The following is a 21,432-nucleotide window of genomic DNA, read 5'->3' as shown; positions in this document are numbered from 1 at the left end:
TTGACTTTCATGCAGGACTGCTGTATGTCCCTGTTGTCCATCATGCCCAGTGCGATTTTGGCATATATATTAGCATTTCTTCTTTTTGATCAGAGGAGTTCTGCCTGCACAGATTCTTCTCCCCATACAGCAATCAGATCCAGTGTCTCCCGTTCGCTCCATGCTGGAGCTCATTTGCGATTCTGGGGGGACTGCATGGTCACCTGTGCTGCTGAGCTCACCATGCTGACCAAACAGGAAATGAAATTTAAAAGTTCCCGGGGCTTTTCCTGTGTACCTGGCTAGTGAATTGGAGTTGAAAGTGCTGTCCAGAGCAGTCACATTGGCGCACTCTGGGATAGCTCCCGGAGGCCAATTAAGTTGATTTGCGTCTGCACTATCCCAAATTTGACCCAGGAAGGTCGATTTTAGTGCTATTCCCCTCGCTGGGGAGGAGTACAGAAGTTGAGTTTAAGAGCCCTTTAGGAATGGGGTTGCTTGCATAGACACATTCATTATAAAATTGACCTAACTCAGCTAAGTTCGACCTAACCCTGTAGTGTAGACCAGGACTAAGATGATATCAGAATGATCACAAACCGCACCACCTTCAGAAACAAAATGAAACACTCACTTATATAGTTTCCTGGCAAAAATATTAAAAAGCCCTCTATACTGGAAAAAGGAAAGGAGAGAAAATTAAAATATGAGAAACTTACTTAAAAAAACCCTAATAAACTGATAAGGCAGATAACCTGCAATCGTAATAAATTAACTTCAAGGACACTTTAAAAAATTCCACAATCTTGTATTCACTTCAAATCTCTGAAGAAAAAAAATTTATACTACATACACTACCTTAAAGTGTGGTTCTACTCACAAATGTGACTATGTAACAATGGAATTTTCTTAGTTAACAGTTTTCCTTCCTGTGCCTAGTTAGAGTCATATGTGCTTTGTTAGTGACAAAGGTTTCTAACCCTGTATCCCGCAACCCTGCAAAGCCAACATAGCACAGAGAGAATACATTTGATTCCATTCTTTATCAACAGAACTAATTATTCCGTTTATTTTTCAAAGTTTTTTGAAGTAGGGCCAGTTACATCTGTGCAACCATTTTGATGACATTAAGGTTGCACAAGTATCACTTAGGCCTGGTCTACACTTCAAAGTGTTACCAGTATAACTATTTTGGCTAAGGTGTGATTTTTATTTTAAACTAAAGTAGTTACAGCAGTAAAAGCCTTAGCACGGACAGTTATGTCAGTATAAAGGTGACATATCAATACAGTTATTCCCCATCCCTACAGGAATAAGTATCTACATCTACCTTAGGGAGGTAGTACCGCTTTAACTATAAAACCTTCTAGGGTAGACAAAACCTAAGGGCCAAATCTGGATTGCACAATTTCTTTTACTGACGATGATGCGCAATAAGAACTCAGATGGGCTTCCAGAGTCAGTCAGCTTCCAGAACTGGCATTTAGAAAAAACATCTTTTTACTTGTACATATTTGATCCAGAGACATTATGACACAAACATGGAATACCATGATATTTCCAATCATTTCTCAGAGTACAACTGACTTTTTTAACCCTCTTACAGCAAGACTATCAAAAGCAATTACTGATTATTATCTTCTTTTCTAGTTGTTCGAAAGGTAACATCATGTAAAGAGGCCCAATTTTCAGAAAGTGCTCAGCACTCAACAACCCCTTAAAATCAAATACCCTCAAGGATTTTGAAGTTGGGCAAACAAAAACTGAGGCACACAAAATTACTAGTTACTTCTGAATATCTTAAACAAAATTGTTAAACATGAAAACTGACTGATGAATAAAAAGAAGGAACTTTGTTGTGTCCCAAAATAATAATAATAAGAAAACTACTGAAGTAATTAAAGTAAGAAGTTATATGGACCATGTAAGGCAAATTAACTCTCAAGTCCCTTTCCACCACCCAACCAAATAAAATAAAAGATAATCACTATTTGCATTTAGATTACAAAAAAAGGGGCATGACATTTGAAAGAATTGTCGAGCTGTCAACACTATGGCCCCCAATGCTGCAAAGAGTCATGTACATATTTAACTCTATGCATACTGAATAGTCCAATTAAATGTTAGTGATAAATATCAACCTAAAATTAAGCACGCACTTAAGTTTTCATAGGAATAGGGCCCATATTTTCTAAAGTTTCTAACCAGGGAGAGTAAGTCAAGATGTAAGACCTGGTTTCCTAAAAACAAAATGGATAATTTGTGTTGTATTCTGCAAACTTAATTTGAAATTACTGTGCAACAATAAAACTCATTAAAAACTGCAGATTAGAAAATGGACTGACAACGAACTGCTCAACTAATAAAAGTTTTACATTAAAATTGATACAATATTACTCTATTGATTGGAACTTTCACTCCCAGCAAAACCAGTAAACTGGAATGAAGAAGAAAGAGGGAAGCCCTACTGCCTACTTATTAAGGATCCAACCCTACAAATATTTACGAGATATAGTAGGGCTTACTGACAAGATTAGTCCTATTAAACTCAAGGGGATTATTAATGGTGGAAAGCACTTGCAGGAGCAGGCCTAAAATGATCATTTTTAATTAGCTGCTTCAATAAACAAAATGCATATTTTGTTATTGTTTTACCTCATTAAATATGGATTTTTAAAGGTGAGTGGCATTTCACATTTTTGAATGATAACAAAATAGAGCCCTTCAGTATTTGTTGCTACAGCTGAAAAAAAGCAATAAATATGTGGTCCCTGTCAAATTTAAGAATAATTTAATAATTTCAAAAGGTGTAAAAGGTCCAAAAATAAGAACTTTTAACCATCTATGACTGTAAATTATGACTACAAATAGTTTTACTAGTGAATTCACCTTTTGGATTAACCAAAATATTCCTATAGACTGAGGGCCCAAATTTGTTATTATTTAAGCACACTGCAAAACTCCCATTGATATCAGCTGAAGCAGAACATAAATTTTAAGAGGTCTTAAGACAATCACTCTAAAAATAAATATACCACACTGTTCAAAGGATTAAAATGTGGTGATTAAAGTGTAATAAAAACTATAATCTACTTGCTGTTGCAATTCTAACTCCATAATTTAAAAAGGAAGGCATAATCTTAACGGGCAAAAAAAAAAAAATCTATAATTATGCTGCTTTGCCCCTGCTTAGCACAAAGAAGAAAAATAAGGTTTCACACTCAATGCCCTTTCTCAGTACCTAGATCCTTTTTTTTTTTTTTTTTGGCTTATGGATCAGACATTTTTCTTTCAGATGAGATTCTAGACAATGTGTTAAGTTTTCTATAAATAAACAGCATTTAATTTAGCCCCTTTCTTAAAAGGACTAACTGCATTCCCTGATAAACAATCCAGCATTACAAGCTGCAGTTTCAAAAATACTGAGACTAGTGCAAATGGGAGCACCTGATAAGCTGTTTATCTTGTTTAATCTTGAAGGTAAATAGCATAAGCTTTTAAATATTTGGCTTCACAGCCACAGTAAATCCAGCTGGTAGACAAAGGTAACAAAATACCATGAAGAATCCTAAACTTTTAGTACTGTGTCACTGAACTTTTACTTTTAACTGCACATTATGTTTATTGTACCATAGACCTAAGAGGAAATAATTTTCAGAAACTGGATAACTGAAAGCATTATAATTTAGGTCTCATCTGAGCTTTGGATGAATCCAACACTGAAAAATTTCCTACATCCTCCTTTAGTTCTGATCTTTTATTTAGAAGAAAGGAATATTACATAGTATAAGCTGTCCATGGTACTCCTTTGGTGTATGGTCACAGTGGAAATTAAGGTTGTTTACTTTCTATTGTATTCTATTAAGGTTTTGCATCAAGAAATTTCTTTTGACCTCTTTCTACCTGGTCTTCTCAGTTTCAGCTCATGTGCTGTAGCTTTTAGATATTATTAATTTTCAGAGACAGCTTTGTGACATTCAGCTTCCTTAGTCATCTACAGAGTTTTACACACCTCAATAATATTCCTTCTTATGCTCCAGTACTACAAATATTTATTTATGTGCTTAAAATTAAGCATGTGCATAAATCCTAGCAGAATTGGGGCCTTAATCTCCTCTTTCCTAATAACTATGGGCCAAAACCTCCACACCATCACAATATCTATAATTAACTTACCAGAAAATTGGTAAAAATTAGAAGGCTCAAATAAAAATAAAGCTTCCAGATACAGATCTCAAGACCTACATTTTAAGTTATTCAGTTTCTTGAAAGCTGCCTAACCTGCCAAACTGGTTTCTTAGCTAATGAGTTTTCTCTGTATGCACATGCATGTGTACATGCATGATACTTATGGCTTTTTATAGCAATTTTTTATATGATCAGGTTTAAATGAGACAGAAAGCATTTTAGTAAAAAAAGGTGCAACAAGAAAAAAATGCATCTATAATATTCTCATTTTAATCTACACATATGTAATACAGGTTTATCTTCTATCCAGAATCATTTTATCATTTATTTCTCCACCTTTCTTAAATAACTAAATTATTCTGGCTAAATCTTTTGCAGGATTTCATGGCAGAAGAGTGATTAAGGACTGATGACATGACAAAACTAATATCTGCCATTACATACCAAGGTCTTAATGTTTACATTTATTAGTTTCAGCAATAAAGCCAAAGTAACTAAATCCTCCAAATAAACCACAAAATAATGTGCAGTATATTTAAAAAGTTAAGCTTTCACAACACTAGATTTACTTTTAAAATATGGAAACAAACTATTATAAGAGGCTAATATTTCAGGCGCATGGCCAAAACTGTTGCCATCTGACAACTGCTAAGAGGCCTATGTGAAAATAAACTAATAGTTTCATTTTAGTTCATAGCTGGTAAAGAATCTGTTGACCTCAGAAGAATCATCACAACTGGAAATATCAACAAGGACACCAAAGAATCAAGTTGAACGTTAACTACTACTACCACCAGAAGATGGCTGCAGAAGGACTGGGTTAAGTCACATTTGATAGACAACATATGGGGGAAAGGAGCCTAGCTCTACTATTGTGTATATACATACGGCACCTGTTTTTATACAAAGAATTTCACTCTAATATTTTTTCATAAGTTCTATATTAACGCACTTAAATAATTACATGATGCCGTTTGCCAACAATTTTTAAATCTCAGTTCACTTCATGTAAACTGATTAAGTTAAGTTATACATGGATCAATTTACTTATCATAATTCAAATTATCAACAAGTACCTTCTATATTCTCTCTCACTTGGGATCAAAACAAGAACCTAAACTGCCATATTACTGGTCATCTTTAATAGACTTTAAAACAGCAAAGGTATTTTGAATATATTTAGCACACAGTGAACACCTTTGTTCTTCATAATTAATACAACTACATAGTCTACTTCCCCTTCCATCTTTCCATGAGATTTATAATTAAACAAATGTAACTGTGGGTTGTTTACTCTGCCACTGATTTTACTAGAGAAAGATTGACTGGAATTTGTCTATTTACAAATATAGCAAAACCCAATAAAAATATTTTTAAAAGTGCAACATAGATTTATACAAAATTTATTTCAAGAATGGAAATCCTTGTTTGTCAGAGTAATTCAGGTACCTTAAAACCTTGTTTCTAGCTTGGCTCACTTCAGAACCCAGAGCCAAATCCTGTGACTGGAGTACTATCTACACTGGGCTTCTACTCAAGCAATGGAACCACACTTAAAACACTTTCTAAGAATGGTTGTTTAAACAAAGATGAGTAAACGTCTAATTGTTTAAAAACCCAGTTATAATATAGTTTGGGCCCATCCACACAGGTACAGAACTGAAACTTTATCAGGGATGGAATAGGGGATAGGCACTATAGGCCTGTGCTTGGGTTCCCACCTCCTGGAGTAAGATGGAGGGGGAGGGAGGACAACATAATACCAGCTAATCCGTTGTGCATTTACTCTGAAAACACTAAAACTTTATTAAAAATAAATTATTTCACAGTTTGATCATAAATCTTTAAATAATTATATTAATCTTTAATTTGTGTATAGTATTTGAGAAAGAGACTTCCCTCCCATTCAATTAGTTAAATTCCATTACTGTTTGCTGCAACTAGAGCCTGATACGGATGGAAGCCATGACCAATTTATTCTTACTATGCCATAAACTTATGGACAGAGGAGGATTTGGTCGATTACTTTTTTCTTCCAGTTTAAGATGTATGACCACCACCTTTACTGTAAGGCAGCATGTTTATTATTTTTATTTCTGAATTTTAAATTAAGAATTCAGCTTCACTTTGGTATATAAGAAAATTAAATTTCAGAGTCTGATAATGATACATTAACAATCAAGTGGACTTTATAATTTCAAAATGTATTTACCTCCCATATATTTATACACACTATACATATATAGATATACACAAAATTATATGCAAGGAAATACTAACCAATGAAAGCTCTATTAACTACTAAAAGTTATGTCATAAGATACATCTGTGTAGCTCGCAACCTCCCAGCCTGGGTCGACAGATTTGGGTTTGCAGGGCTCACGCTAGTGCTCTAAAAATAGGTGAGTAGACAGTGCTTTGAAATCACGATGCGGGCTGGAGCTTGAGCTCTCAAGCCTATGGAGGAGGGGCTGGCTTCAGAGCCTGAGCTGCAGCTTCAAAGCACTGTCCACACAGCTATTTTTAGAGCAGTAGCATGAGCCCCACAAACCCCAGACTATTGACCTGGGATGGGAGGTTCACTGCCATGGGCTGAGTAGACTGTAACAGTCTGTACCCCTATCCTTATCCCTTTTATAGGACTATGATAAATTATGTATAAAGTATGCCTTGTGAGGTATCATTTGAAAACTCATAATTTCCTGAGCATTATTGTCCTGGTAAAATATGTGTGGCAACATTGTATGTACAGTTATAAGATTCTACTGTATGATATTACTAAGACATGTTCACAGTCTAAAGAGCAGTCACATACCAGTTCCCCAGAGACAAAAGGCTGACACCTCAGCCAGGCGTCAATAAAATCAAATGGACCATCACCTGGTTAAGTGGCCATTCTTCGGCAGAAAGAGAGTGTGAGCGAAAAATCTATATCTTGACAAAGCCCATGGTTCCCATCTACACAGACTTTCTGTCTCCTGAATCTCAGCTGGAGATGATTCTCAAAGAAAAGAATTATCAGAAGGGAAAGCAGATGCCTTCTCCCTTTCCCTCTACCCATGACTTCCCCGACACCTGAAGAACAAAAGAAGTAGTACTGGACTGGGGGAGGAATGCTGACTGAAAGAAATTTAGCCAGTAAGACTGCTGAAACATGCAGTGAGAGAGACCTTTGCTTTGACTCCATTTAGCTTGTTAAGTTAGGCCTTAATTGCATTTTACTTTTATTTTCTTGTAACCAATTTTGACTTTTATGCCTCATTACTCGTAGCTACTTAAAATCTATCTTTCTGTAGTTAATACATTTGTTTTAATTTAAATCACTGTGTTTCGATTGAAGTATCTGGGATAAAAGGACTTGTGCATATCATTTTCTATTAATATAATGACGGATTTTGTATGACCTTGTATTGTCCAGAAGAGAGCTGGGCGGTACAAGATGAACATTTCTGGGGAAGTTCGGGAGTGGGAATCTGCTGGCATTGCTCTGCAGTATAATTCAAGAGTGGCTGGCTATAGCACTCACACAGTAGAACCTCAGAGTTACAAACACCTTGGGAATGGAGGTTGTTCGTAACTCTGAAACATTCGTAACCCTGAACAAAACGTTGTGGAAATTGTTCTTTCAAAAGTTTACAACTGAATATTGACTTAATGCAGCTTTAAAACTTTCCTATGCAGAAGACAAAAGCTGCTTTTAACCATCTTAATTGAAATGAAACAAGCACAGAAACAGTGCCCTTACCTATCAAATCTTTTATTAAATTTTCCCTTTATTTTTTAATGGTTTATGTTTAACACAATATTGTACTCTCCAGTATTCGCTTGCCCCATTGGGGGGGGAGGGGCGGGGGGAGGTGTGGGGGGGTGTCTCTGCTGCCAGACTGCTCACATTCGGTTCCAATGAGGTGTGTGATTGACTGGTCCGTTCGTAACTCTGGTGTTCGTTAACGCTGCGGTTCTACTGTACAATATAACTGGGAGTAACATACATGCTGGAAGCTGTGTGTGAGCAGACCAAGAGTGGTAGCTCTCATAGCCCAAATAGTATAAAAGACACCTGAGGTTGAAGAATTGAGGGGACACAGCTGTTCAACGGTCCAAACTGTAGCCTAGGTAATGTCACACTAAGCATAGCCAGACTGCACAACCAAAGCAGATCAAAATATTTGTTAAAAGATTTGTGTTGTACGTTAGACATGAGTTCTACTCCAGAGCTTTACTAAATGAAACTGAGAACAAACAAACAAGTACTTTTTAGTTCCTGGATATTTTGAATGTTTTAATTACGTTATATCATGATGCCCCTGTAACTGTACTAATATAATATTTTAGATTATTAAAATACCTTCAACTCTTTAGAGTTGCATATTAAATTTTACATCAACAACTATTCAGGAAATTTTAATAACTGGCCTTACAAGGTATTTTCATCCTACTGTTTTTCCCAAACTCATTTTGTAAACCCCATTCACATACAACCACAGGAAATGCACAGACACTCACGCAGTTATGTTTTAGTGCAGTTATCTAAGTTCAAAACCTACTAAAGATATCCTGAGCCTTGAAAGATTGCTATATCTCATACTTTGGTTTTTTAAGTGAACAAGTCTCAATTATATGTTTCGAAAACTTTGGAGGCAGGATATATTGCATTAACAGGAGTCCTGCAGCTGCTATGAGGGAGCCTCTGAAGACTCCCTCCTAAACATCATAGCATATATAGTACTCCTGTAAAAAGCAGGAGCAGAAAGGACAACCGCTGAAGAGAGAAGCAGCTGTGGGACAGAGAAATATCATCAGCACGAACAGTTGGGGGCCAGCCTTCAGCTGGTGTAAATTGTCACAGACTTACAATTTCCTGCAATATCCTGAATGAACTTTACTGAATGAAGTCAAACCTTACCGACCTAGGGTTAACACCTTTGGGTTACACTGTATTAAAAATGTAATTGTGTATGAGTTGTGGCCTTTTATGTTCCTTCTCTAGTAGGGAGTGGGGATGCTAACATACTCCCTAAATTATCAATCCTTTGAAGTCGAAGTCACACACACACACACACACACACACGGAGAGGTATGCATATAGTAGATCAAACTGAATTCTCCAGAGATCAAAAGACAAAGAAAGTGTTTTTGGCTAAATAGCCTGGTTTTAAACTGGCTCATGGCCTTTTTCCTGATCCAGCAAACTAACAGGATCCCTGGTCCACTAAGGGCCCCCAATCCTTAGCGTAGGGCTGGAAGGACTGAGTGCTTGTTCTGAGTTAAAGCAGTGATGAACTTATGACCACAAAGGAATTCTCTTGGGTGGGGAGTTGAAAGACTGCTCCTGACACAACTCATGTAAGGGTTGGGGTTAATTCTGGTAAACTTATTAGCATGTGTGTAGGTTATTTCTTATTTTTAATATGTTTTATCTGCAATGATTAAGTAGGCTTGAGCAGAAAGTGGTGTACGGTACCTTAAAACTGTAGCAATTACACCTGTTAACCATCTCTGAAGAGAAAACAATCAGAAGTTCTTGAGCAATCTGACTGTGCTGGGGATTACACAGTGAAAGAACTGCGCGGCCTGGAAATACCACAGTCTGAAGGGAGACACACACAGGTCTCCACTCAGAAAGGCAATGGCTAGAAAGCTGGAAGATGAGATTGGGTGCCCTTGCTAAACCACTGAAGGGAAATACAGATGCAGTTGTGCTGAACTGTGGCAATCTTCAACTGACTTTAAAGAAACCATGACAAATTTATACCAAGGATTCTACCCCTTGGATTCTACAGGCTGCAGAAGTCCCCTTCTGTCCCCACTTCACTAACTTTCCTCCATTCTTACCCAACAGCAGTGCAGGCACCTTTTTGGGGAGAAGGGTTCTTTGTCCCCAGCCCATATCATGTGCCTGTCTTAGGAAGGGGGGAGGTCATTTTCTGCACTCTCCCACTAAGGTTAGAGGTTACTCCTTAGCGGGTAAATTATGACTCTATTTAGCTTATATGGATTTGTTTTGAAGCTGGGCTGGAATCCCTCCTGCTTACAAAAACGTTGATGTAAATTAACATAACAATGAATTAAGAGTTGTTGAACACAAGTGTGGACACAAAAAGTATGTAAAAGGACTTCCAGAGGTTAGAAATTTGAAAAGGAAATAAAATAAAACTCAACATGAAAAAGTGCTATTTAAAATATAAGAGTGGAAAAAAGAATCATGAAAGGGAATTAATTGGAAATTAATTATAGTAACAGTGGACAGCAATTTAGATGTGATCTTGCAATGTGATGTCATACAAAAAAAGCCAATACAATTTTGACAGCAGAAGCAATATCCCATCACAGACCAGAGAGAGAATAGGCCTCTCTAAGGCACAGCAAAACGGCAGTTAAGATAGGTGGGTATTCTTTGTAAGAGCCCACCCTAGAACTTATTCTCTCCTTTCATCCAAAATAACACAAATGTGTTAACTTTCCAGGCATGCTGTAAAAGCCATATAACAGGGTTTGGGGTGAGGGTTGAGGGGAGGGAACAGGCTGGGGGAGGGGAGGATGAAGGTATGTTGCCAAAGGTGAGGGTGAAAGGGGTTTTACTGTTGCTTTGATTTACTAGCTGCTGAGTTGATGTGAGGCCAGAATACAAGTATTTTATGCTTCTTGGTAGTTATGTTATTTTTCCATAGATTATGAAGATCAGAAGGGACCAAAATCTAATCTGACCTTCTGCATAACATAGGCCATAGGATTTCCCTCGTTTAATTGCTGTTTGAACTAGACCATATCTTTTAAAAAAAATCCAATCTTCATTAAAAAATTTCCAGTGATTGAGAATCTACCCATAACCCTTAGTAAACTGTTCCAATGGTTAATTACCCTCACTGTTAAAAAGTTGCACCTTATTTTTAATTTAAATTTGTCTAGCTTCCATTTCCAGACATGTCATATCTTTTTCTGCTAGACTGAAGATCCAAATTACTATTTCCCATTTTGGTACTTACAGAGATAAGTTACGCCTTAACCTTCTTTTTGATAAAATAAATAGCCTGAGCTCATTAGATCTTTCATTATCAGGCATTTTTCCAATCCTTTAATCATTCTCTTGGCTTTTCTCTGAAGCATCTACAAGTTTTCAATGGTCTTTTTGAATTGTGGACTCCAGAACCAGCTACAGAATTTCAGTAGCAGTCATATCACTGCCAAATACATATGTAATTTAACCTCTGTACTATTAAACAGTATTCCTGTGTATACATCCAAGGATCACATCCTTCAAGTATGTCCTCCAATTTCTGGATCTAGATGTATTACTTTACATTTTGGCCATAATGAAAAACATAGTTTGTTTGTGCCCAGATTACAAAGCAATCTGGATCATTTAGTATTGGTGACATGTCCTCTTCATTTTTTACAACTTCCCCAATCTCTGTGTTATCTGCAAATTTAGTCAGTAATGAGGTTTTATTTTCTTCCAGGTCCTTGTGTATTTTTGCTTCCCTAATAAATTTTCTTCAGTTCCTATCCTCTAATTAATATTCACTGCTATCAATGTTCCTTTATTTATATTTGCTTTTGTACAGCTGCCTTCATTTCTCCTCTAAGCCAGGCTGTTTTTTTAACTAGTGTAGCCTTCTCTCTCAATTGTGGCTTTTTGGGCCTCTGGTTAAATGTTCTTAAACAGTGCCCAATTATCATTCACATTTTTCTGTTTAAGTTCTTTCTCCCACTTGATTTGATTCATAGTTGTTTTCAGTTTTGTGATATTAGAATCTTTAAAGCACTAAGTATATATACTGGTTTGGACTTGATTGTGTTTATATATAACAAAAGTAATCAAATCATGATCACTTGCACCTAAGCAACCACTGACCTTTAGCTCTGCCATCAATTCTTCTTTAACAGTCTGAATTAGGTCTAACATACAATTCCACTGTGTTGGATACAACATTTTTTAAGTTGCAAAATTGTCATCTATACCTTTTAGAAATTCCAAGGATGATTTAGTACTGGCAATATGAGGAGACCTTCAACATATGTCATTCAGATTGAAATCCCCCATGATATGCCAACTTCCACCCCCCCACATTACACATAGAGATGGTCATCCTGTTCCTTAGCGTGATTTGGTAGTCTGTAGCAGACACCAACCTGGCAACCCATTATCATACATTTCATTCAGCATACTTCAGGACAGAGTAGGCCCATTGCTCAATGAGGGGGAAAAGACAATAACAGAAAATGTGGAAATGGCAGAGTTGTTTAATGACTTCTTTGTTTCAGTTTTCACTAAGAAGGTTGGTGAAGACTGGACATCTAACATAGTGAATGCCCGTGAAAATGAGGTAGGATCAGAGTCTAAAATAAGGAAAAAACAAGTCAAAAATTACTTAGACAAGTCAGATGTCTCCAAATCACCAGGGCCTGATGAAATGCATCCTAGAATACTCAAGGAGCTGACTGAGGAGATATCTGAGCCATCAGCAATTATCTTTGAAAAGTCATGGAAGACAGGAGACATTCCAGAAGACTGGAAAAGGACAAACATAGTGCCCACCTATAAAAAGGGAAATAAGGACAACCCAGGGAATTACAGACCAGTCAGCTTAACCTCTGTACCCAGAAAGATAATGGAGCAAATAATTAAGCAATCAATTTGCTAACACCTAGAAGATAATACGGTGATAAATAACAGTCAGCATAGATTTGTCAAGACCAAATCATGTCAAACATCCTGTCAAAGAAAGCTACCAGGTTAACAAGTCTTGTGGATGGGGGGAAGTGGTAGATGTGGTATAGCTTGACTTTGGTAAGGCTTTTGATACTGTCTCCCATGACCTTCTCATTAACAAACTACAGAAATACAACCTAGATGGAGCTACTATAAGGTGGGTGCATAACTGGTTGGAAAATCATTCCCAAAAAGTAGTTTCAGTGGTTCACATTCATGCTGGAAGGGCATAACGAGTGGGGTCCCACAGGGATCGGTTCTGGGTTCTGTTCTGTTCAATATCTTCATCAGTGATTTAGATAATGGCATAGAGAGTACACTTATAAAGTTTGCAGATGATACCATGCTGGGAGGGGTCGCAAGTGCTTTGGAGGATAGGATTAAAATTTAAAATCATCTGGACAAACTGGAGAAATGTATTAGCAGGAGTATTATAAACAAGACACGAGAAGAAATTCTTCCGCTCTACTCCGCGCTGATTAGGCCTCAACTGGAGCATTGTGTCCATTTCTGGGCACCACATTTTAGGAAAGATGTGAACAAATTGGAGAAAGTCCAGAAAAGAGAAATAAAAATGATTAAAGGTCTAGAAAACATGACCTATGAGAGAAGATTGAAAAAAACTGGGTTTGTTTAGTCTGGAGAAGAGAGGACTGAGAGGGGACAGGATAACAGTTTTCAAGTACATACAAGGTTGTTACAAGGAGGAGAGAGAAAAATTGTTCTTAACCTCTGAGGATAGGACAAGAAGCAATGGGCTTAAATTGCAGCAAGGGTGGTTTAGGTTGGACATTAGGAAAAACTTCCTAACTGTCATGGTGGTTAAGCACTGGAATAAATTGCCTAGGGAGGTTGTGGAATCTCCATCATTGGGGATTTTTAAGAGCAGGTTGGACAAACACCTGTCAGGGATGATCTAGATAATACTTAGTCCTGCCTTGAGTGCAGGGGACTGGACCTCTCGAAGTCCCTTCCAGTGTGATTCTATGATTAGTTGTTAAGGTTCCTAAAGATTATTGTATAGACATGTTTGGGGTTTAAAGCTAAATAAAATACATAAAGAGATGAGGGTACCCCAATATCAGAAAAATCAAACAGAATTCAGAGAAGAGCAACAAAATGCTTGGAGAAATTACTTTCTGAAGAAACACTGTTTAGATTATGGAAATGTGCAGTGTTGTAACGACTTCAGTGTAATGACACACTGAAAATGTCCCTAATCTATAATACTTCAGAGAAGCAACGGTCATGATCTTGCAAACAGTTATGCACATACTTAACTTTAAGCATATAAGTATTCTCATTGACTTTAAGAACATATGTAAATCCAGGATCAGGGCCTACATGTGGTTATAACAACCATACATCAGCTGTGTGAGGGGAAGGTGATGAGAGATGGTAACTGTTCTACCAGTATTTGAAAACACCAACAGGGAGTGTGGGCAGGAGTATAATTGCAAGCAGTGGACTAAAAGTAAAACAAAGAAAGGGAGAACATAAGAAAAATTCCTAACTGCAACATCCATTAAGGCCTCTTTACAGTAGAAAAAGGAAAAACTAAAAGCATAAAGCAGTAGGGCTTGTATGCTAGCATTTCTTTATCATCAACATAATTGTATTTAACTGTTCTGTTCATTGCATTAGCTTTTGTATATCTCTTGTAAAACAAAACAAAAAAATGGTTTCCTAACTGATAACGCCAAACATCTTTCTAAAAAAGAACAGATTAAGACCTTCTTCAAGACCAGCCTGTTCCCCAAACGTGATTATAGTACAATGATTTTTTTAATCCACACTGGCAGAAAAGAAAACTCAAAGACCCATACTGAGGCATAGTTGTTTTTTAGAAAACCCCCAAAATATTTTTGTTTAGAAACTTTCCTAATGTTCATCAAGTTTTCTCTTGCAAAATTTCTTTCCATTATGCCGAATTATACTCCCATTCATAATTGGTATTTTTACTTTTCAAATTATGGTAGGTAGACAATCATCTCTCCTTTTCTTTCCCTGCCTCATGCCCAGGTGTCACCTGACCAAGCTATCCACAGATTTTCTAAACTTTCCTCAGATCAGTTCCTCCAAGCTTCTTTGTCATTTGTCAAGATCTATGTTAATACACTATTCCATACTGAACCAAGTTTTCAAATCAATTAAAAAAAATTGTGTTAGAACTCAAACCTCTAAATGTGGCAGAGAACTTTGTGTTGGTATGGTTCGTTCTCCAATACTGACAAGATCTAAGTACTAAATCATCTCCAAGGAAAAGAATCCTACATTGGTAGGTGGATGATTAAATGACTTAATTGGTCTTTTCCATCTCTAGTTTCCATAATTCCAGATAAACAACATAGACATGCTTCCAGACTGACTAAGAGCATCAGTGCACCTATTCGCTGCCTGTGGCACATAACAGCTTAGTCTCCTGTGAGCTGTAATACTTTGGTCTAATGTTGGTTGTTGGATTTAGCGTGCAGACGCCGGGTGGCATCGATGGCCTGTGACATACAGCAGGTCAGAACAGATGATCTAGTGGACTCTTCTGGCCTTAAACTCTATAAATATCTAATACTCTGGGTCTGGTCCTAATTCTAAAAATGCAACTGTATTCTTGTATGACTTCACACTTCGCTCCAATAATAGCAACGTTTTCCAATAAAGTTAAGTGGAAGTACAGATATACAGGGGGAAAAAAGGCAAGTGCAGGGCAATCTGTATTCAAAATCACCTTCATAAGGCATCTCCTTTCTTCAGCCTGCCCCACATTTCCAACCCAAGTCTACCAAATACAGTTCTGCTCCTACTTTATTAAAAGGCCACTTCCATTAAGCAACTAATATTTATCAGTTCTTCCAGCAGTCACTTGGAATCTGCCAAGGAAACTACACTTTTCAAAAACTACAAATTGAACCACTAATCGAGGTTATTTTGAGGCAAGCTGACTACACTGTACTTTGATTAAATACACATTCCTGTTACAACCAGATTAAAAAGAAGCTGAAGTTCTTATCTTTATTTTTTTGGATTCTTGTGCACTGAATCGACAGGCTGAGTCTAATTATGGCCTTTCTCCCGAACATTGCAAGAGTCAACATCAATCGTTAAATATCACAACCCAAGAATATTTTGGGCTTAAATTGTTGTTTAGAATTTTTGTCTTTTAAGTGGTTTCAACTCAGCTTTGAAGTTAACACCTCCCTTAACAAGAGAGGAGGAAACTAACATCGCCTAGAACTATTATTCAGGCAGTTTAGTCATGACAACAGATGTGTATTGATTTAAGTACAGAGGATTATTTAGTTTCAAGTGTAAATGTGAAGTTTTGGCCAATGGGGTATCAAAGCTCACCCCACAGGCAAGCAGCAGCTAGGAAGCACAGACATATTTCATTAAGTTCCTGGAACTTCTTGGCCAAATGCATTTTATACCATGTTTTTAAGTAGACCAATGTTTTTACAATATATTTATAAATCCTAGGGCCTTTAACAGAAACACTTAAGTGTCACGGAATACAGTGATGCCCAATTGTTCGTAATTACATATGAAGAGTTTGGTTGGTGTGTGCGTAAAAGGCATACAACCAAGCACTTAAGATTCTATATTAAGGGCATCTCACCCTCCATTAACACATGTCAAGAAAGTTATCTGATGCGGAGAAGAGGACAGAGAATTATAGTTAGGACAAATGAAAGTAAACATTTTTAATGATTTATAGTACAAACACAATGCTTACCATGATTCAGCAACTCAACATTTAAGCTAGGAACAGTATTTCCATGATAAATTCTGGGGTTTGGACATTTATATTGTGCATTTCAAAAATGCATTCGAACTAAAAATTCAGTGCCGAAGGTATTAGCTAAGTGCTTTTTAAAAGAGTTGTTTAGCCATTCTTTAGTAAAAGCTGAAAAGTATGTGACATTCCCATGGTTTCCGATGTTCCCCCCAAAAAGGGAAAACAAGAAAAAAAAAGTATTTGTATAACAGAGATTAATATAGTGAATTCATTGAATTCTTCTCCAGGTTACCCTTCTCTGAATAAATATTTTATTTTTTCCATCTTGAAAAGAAAGGTGCACTTTTCAGATTGGACTGTTTAAATACACTATACAGAAGCTAGTTTTATTAAGGCTATTTGAAACAGATGTGAATAAATTAAAAAACTACACTAAAAGCCTAGTTTTTCCTTTCAGCAGCAGACAGTAATTTAAGAAATGAGCAGGATTTAAATTTTGATAATAAGTTTTAAAAAATTCTGCACAATTCTACTCTAAAAGTAACACCGTTCATCAATATAATCACACAGAATATTAACTCTTAATATTCAGACTAACCAGTAATCATGTTTTTTCAGACTCATAAGATTTATGGCAAAATTAAAGCAAGGATGGTTGAGAAAACAAATCAATTTTGTTCTCAGCTGTTATCAATCCCAACTAGATTATGAGCTATAAATGGAATTATCCAGAATATCTTGAAGATATTTGCTTATTACTAGCAAAGAGACTCTCTCTAGTGTTTTACATAATAAAAGGTCAGTGAAGACACTACGTCCGCAACCCATAGAAGAGATGAAACAACCCTCCACTTTCTTCATGATTTTGTCCCGTTCTGCAAGCTGCTCCATGCGGAGGTGCCTCTGTACCCAAGTAGAGCCCCACTGACTCATGTGTGGAAAACAGCTTACAGGACAGGGACCTAACTATCATGTTCTCCTTATTGAAGCTCTCATAATCCACAGTCTGTACTGCAAAGACAATTGTTATTTAAATAGTTACACCAAAATAAAAAGTATGTTTTGGGGTCTGAAAGTTTAATGACCTTTTACCAGCTTAATGTGATAACTATTTCTATATATTACATTGTCCTTTCAAGTAAAAATACAAAACTATTTTTAGAGACTTAGTTCAATATCTAGTTATACTTGGTATTTTAATGTTAATTAGGCAAAACACAGTTTGTCTCCAGTCATTAACAAAAGTATGCAGATGTGTCACAAAATCAGAACATGGGATTTCAATAAAGCACATCTCATTTTATCTAATATCTTAAATGCATACAATGCCAGATCATCTACTTTACTTTCTGAATTATATTTATTTAAAAATAAATCCAAATTTAGTACCAAGTCCCAGTTTCCATAAATGCTTTAATCTGGCCAAAAGCATCCAAGCTCTTAACCTCACATTTCAGGGCAAGTAGCTCTCCAACTCAAATGAATGCAAGTAAAAATAAATACATTTAAAAAGCTACATGAACATTTATCATCCCAACACACATCCAAACCTGAGTGACTACAAGGTAAGTGTCTGGGGCAGGGGTGTTTGTTGTTTTACTTTGTACCCTTGAATAAAGTATGGGGGGGGGGGGGAGGAAAGCATGCAGAGTTTCTGAAAGGAATTCTTTGGCCTGGGCTATGATATGCCTCTGCCTGATTTTCCTCACAACACTGGCAATATTGTTAACTGTCATAAACAAGGTGCCAAGGACAGTACCAAATTCAGAGCAACTTTTAAATTCTCTCCCGCAACCAAAATTGTTACAGAGAAGAGAGATAAAAGGAATCAAGGCCAGCAAAATACTGTCTGAGAAGTAGCTAATCCATTTCTATAAATTCTATTATAAAAAGTGTGATGACTTTCCACAAAATATAATGTGATTCATGCCAAGTAGTTTCCCCCTTTCTTGTGGGAGAAGATCTATTTTGCTCAGGCTGCATCTAGGATATTACAAACCCCAGAGAGGAAGGGGAGGGAGAGCGGGCGTTCACAGCCGTTCAGAGTCAATAAGTGTTCATATATCCTATCATTTGGAAACCCTTCCCAAAGCTTAGGGCAAAAACACTGTTTAGTCAAGGAAAAAATGAGAAAAAGAAAAAACCCTGCAATGTGAGTACATGTGTCATACATGTGGGGGCTGGAGGAGAGGAGCTGTCAGGGAGAGAAACATCTTTCATGGGGGGGAAGGAGAGAGCGCTTATACATAACATTCAGATCAGAGACACGGAACGAGGCATTCACGGCGACAATCAACTTTTCCTTCAGGCCTAACTTACTTGTGCCTTCAAATTTTTCAAAATGGTCAACAGCAGCAGCAGCACGCACCCTGCCCTCCCCAGCCCCCGCACACAACAGGGTAGGATCCCGCCGCGTCCTTCCTGCGCTAGTCAGTGTCTCCGCATCGCCCTCAGGGAGCCGCGGGGCCGCCCCCGGGACCTATTTGTGTTACCCTGCGGGCTGCCGCCTGCCTGCTGCAGTCACATCCCGGAAACGCAGGAGGGGCCGGGGGCTCCGCGGCGGTAACCCCGACCCGGTCCCGACCCGGTCCCGTCCCAGCCCCCGGAGCGGCCCGGACAGCGCCCCCCGCCCCACGGGGTCACTGCCGGGGGGCAGAGCCACGTAGGCACCCGGTCACCCCCGCGCTGCTCTGACAGCCCCGGGCCCAGCCCCCTGCCCTCCCTCTGGGCCTAGTTTTACCCCTCCCAGGGCCAAGGCTGCCCCCTTCCTCGGGCCGGGCCCGGCTCGGCTCAGCCCCGGGAGCGGGACCCCCACCCCGGGGAGAGCAGCCCCGACTCACCAGCCGCGCCGGGTCTCCGCTGGTCCGGAGTGGGGGAGGGGGCGGTTCCTCCCCCTCCTAAGCGCGGCAGCCGCAGCCGGACGCAGCCGCCTCCGGGCGCCGAGCCCCGCTCGCTCCGCCGCCCCGAGAGCCGCTTCCTCCGCCCAGGCGCTGCGGCGCCCCGGCCGCTTCCCCCTCCCCGCCGAGAGTCACTTTACTCCCCCCGCCAACATGGCTGCTTCCCGAGCCGCCTCCGCGGCTCCCGACCCCGCTCCGGCCGCCGCCCCCCGAGCACCCCCGGAGCCCGGCCCTCGGCAGGGAGTCGCTCGCCGCCGATGGGAGCCGCGAGCGGGGGCGCGCGGCTGCGGGGCGAGGCTGGCGGCCAGGGCCTCGGCGGCGGCGCTTCTGCCTCTTCCAGCGGCTCGCTCGGGGACGGCGCAGCCGGAGCCCAGGAGGGGCAGTGGGAGAGCGGGGCCAGGGCGACACCTAGTGTCTGCGGCGGCCACTGCAGAGCCCGTCCGGCCCAGGGAGCGCCAGGCAGCCGGCTCCAGCTATTGCTGTAAGCCAGCAAGTGTAACCCGCCCAGGGCTTCTCCCCACACCCGTCCCCGGAAAGGGACTCCCCCCCCAACATACACACCCTAGAAAGGGGCTTCCTCCCCTCACATCATCCCCCCACGCACGCATCCCCCACAGATAGGGGCTTCCCTACACGCACACCCCTACTGGAACGGGGTTTCCCCTCCAAACATCCCCCCACCCCCTGGAAAAGTGCTTCCCCCCCCCACACCACTCCTAAACACCCTCCCCCCACACACACACACACAGAGGAGAGAGGGTCTGCCCCTGCTTCCAAAAACATACACATCTTTCAGCAGGTAAAGAACTGCTCCCCCAAAATATTTCCCCTACACACATCCCACCCGATGTGGAGAGGGCTGTCCCCCAAAAAGCAACCCTTCCCCTATCCCATCCTACCCAGGAGAAGTGCTGCTCCCTCCAAGACATTCCTCCAAAAACATATGGAAGAGTGGTCTCCACTGTTTTTCCAAAATATTTCTCCCACACACACAACCAGGTTAGGATGCTGACCTCCCCCTTCAGAACATCCCCTTTATACACATGCCACCCGAGAGAGCTTCCCCCAAGGAGATACACCCTTCCTGCAAAAGGGAGCATCCCCCTCTCCAAAAGGTCCCTCCACACGTCCTTCGTAGAAGAAGGAGCTTCCCCCCAAACACAGATTATACTCAGGAGATAGAGCTGCATCAGGCTACCGAGGTTTTCCCAGCCACATGGTTCTACCTCCAGATACACTGCACAGGTGATGTGCAGTTTACACTGGCCACCATGCTGAGTAATACACAAGTCCTGAAGGTCGAAGTAGTTCCTTAAGTGACATTTTAACAGCATGTAAGTGTGTGAACAGTGTGAGCATTTTCTAATTCAGCCTGTTTACCAGCATCTAATAATAATTAATGTTTGCTACTGGAAAAACTTCTATCTGAAGATGGTAAGGTCCCTTCACCTGCCTGTGTGGTGGTGGAAATTCCACCCATTTGGCAGGTTGGTAAACTGAGGCACATGGAAGTGCTGTGACTTTTGCAGCAGTATACAATGAATCATGAGCCCTTGTCTTGTGCATTTGTCACAAAACCATCCTTCCCATATTTGTACCTGCAATGCTTCTTTTCCCTGTCTCTCACTCACAATTTCTACTCCATTTCTTCTTTTCAGTGGCTGTTTCCAGTTCCCTACTTCTCGCAGTCAGTCCATTGTGTCCCTGAATTTCTTTGTAACCCTTCTGCTCCTACCCCCTGGAGGTTAGTAAGGGCCAGGAAGTAGCACTGCAGGCTCTGTATTCTTCCCCACTGATTCATATTTTTTACATTTCTAATATACAGGAAGTGAAGTATCATGAAAAGACCAGATCTCACTTCATTTTAGTGATTTCTTGATGGTCTGAAAATGTCAGTGAAGTACAAATAAAAAAGTATTTGA

At 39.6% G+C, this 21,432-nt stretch overlaps 1 protein-coding gene across 2 annotated transcripts in view; it reads right to left on the bottom strand.

The window, feature by feature from the left end:
• The window catches only part of CDK17 (cyclin dependent kinase 17), a 188,523-nt gene extending 168,672 nt beyond the window's left edge, over positions 1-19,851 (bottom strand). Inside the window, exon 1 of one of the 2 annotated variants that reach the window (XM_084649889.1) lies at positions 19,454-19,851. The gene's annotated coding sequence lies outside the window, so the exon portion shown is untranslated. The remainder of the gene's footprint in view (positions 1-19,453) is intronic. The other variant, XM_084649887.1, reaches the window with a different exon arrangement.
• Between the last annotated feature and the right edge of the window lie 1,581 nt (positions 19,852-21,432).

The sequence above is a fragment of the Lepidochelys olivacea genome (genome assembly GCF_965140295.1).
Source record: "Lepidochelys olivacea isolate rLepOli2 genome assembly, chromosome: 1".
Classification (NCBI taxonomy): domain Eukaryota; kingdom Metazoa; phylum Chordata; order Testudines; family Cheloniidae; genus Lepidochelys; species Lepidochelys olivacea.
Note: the sequence above shows the minus strand (reverse complement) of the source record. Positions and strands in the feature narration are given on the sequence as shown.